The sequence below is a fragment of the Myotis davidii genome, unplaced genomic scaffold (assembly GCF_000327345.1).
Source record: "Myotis davidii unplaced genomic scaffold, ASM32734v1 scaffold150, whole genome shotgun sequence".
In the NCBI taxonomy this organism is placed as follows: Eukaryota; Metazoa; Chordata; class Mammalia; order Chiroptera; family Vespertilionidae; genus Myotis; species Myotis davidii.
The window spans coordinates 854,125-855,954 of NW_006283437.1; positions in this window are offsets into that span (position 1 = coordinate 854,125).

Here is a 1,830-nt window from a genome sequence, read left to right on the forward strand (position 1 = left end):
ACTATCTAGGTGACCTCACCCTTTCATTCAGCTGATGTGTAGGTGTGTGTATACATGGGTGCTTAGACTTGGTTTCTACGGAAGCCTAGATACAACTGCTATTTCACCACTAGAGGGCTCTTTTATCATCAGTCAAGGACCCAAGAGATTCAAAGCGCTCTGTCCTTAGAGTGATGGAGCCAGGCTCTCTCTCTGTTTGCTGATGACCTTCTCTAATCCTTCTTCTGAGGCAGGAGACTGGGAGGCATTTAGACAGCTTGAAACTGACATTTGATTCCCTTACTAAGGCTTCTTCCCCCTCCTTCCCTTCCCCATACCCCACATCCACTGGACTCAGCTAGGAGAGCCGCTGGCAGAGCACCCCAGTCCTTTCTGCCATTCACCCTCTCAGAGTCGCCCTCATCTCAAGAGGGGTCAGTGCCCCCCGGAAGTGGTTGAGGGAGGAGGACTGGCGGCTGATTCCATTCAATAAATGCTCCTTGAGTGCCTACTATGCACAGGGCCTTCTGCTCAGCGCGTTGGAGAATACAAGGACATGGCTCCTACCTCCCACGGAGCCCAGTCTACAGGAGGGGATAGTTTGTTAGTCCATTTGGCTCTAAATAGCAGAAACTCGCTGGAGCTAGTTTAAGAAATTGGGGGGGATTTGGTATAAGTATGTGGCTATGTTTTAAGGAGCATTAGGACAAAGCCACCATCGGGCCTTAGCAAGGAGCTGAAATCAGGAAGGAACGCCATTTTCATCTTCACTGGGTTTTATTTATTTTATTTTTTAATATATTTTATTGATTTTTCACAGAGAGGAATGGAGAGAGATAGAGAATCAGAAACATCAATGAGAGAGAAATATCGATCAGCCGCCTCCTGCACATCCCCCACTGCGGATGTGACTGCAACCCAGGTACATGCCCTTGACCGGAATCGAACCTGGGACCTTTCAGTCGCAGGCCGACGCTCTATCCACTGAGCCAAACCGGTTTCGGCTTCACTGGGTTTTATATTTTTAGTTGAGAAAATCGTTTTGCCTTTTCTACTCTTCAATACTCCAGATGTAAGCTAAGTTTTGAGATTTTATGTCATCTCTTTCAAGATACCCACCCAGACTAAACAGGGCAGTTTCAATCCCAATTGCAAATGTCCAGGGGAGACGCACTGATTGGCCCTGTGTGTCACGTGCTCTTTCTTGGCCCAACCAGTGTCCTCAGCGCCAGCGTCCTGTAGTGCGAGGTGGTGTCAGTTCCAGGCCCTGGGGGCTGGGGAGGGGAGACATTGCTCAGATTAGGGCGGTTTCTATGACACCTCCACTTGGATGGTGCCTTGGACTCCGCAGAACATCAGGGCCAGGAAGGAGGGGACTGCAAACTGCTAAAGAGGAAGTGGGCTGCGTGTTGGTGGCACCTCACCATGGCCTGTGCCCTTCTTCCCAGGGGCATGGGTTAAAAGAGAAAAACTCCTCAGAGGGACTGGCACCCACATGGGTGCAAGCGAAGGAGATGGTGAAAATCACCCAAGAGCTTGCGAGTTCCTGTTGCCCAGAGCAGTGAGGAAGCTGTGAGGTGGGAGGAGGGGCGGAGGGGAGGGGCAACCCCGTCTCACAAAGAGAACAGCCAATAGGTACCGCCTATGGCTGGTGAGGGCTGGAGGTTGGCGCGTGTTATTGAACATACAGAGATAACCAAGGGATGCACTAAAATGATCTACAACCAGGTTTGGGGTGAAGTGAGCTAAACTAAGGCAGAAATGGGTACTTGTGGTTAGCTTTGTGGAGAGGCCTGGCGTGGGAAGGACAGCTGCTTTTCCTTACAGCTCATTCGATCCTATTTGATTTTT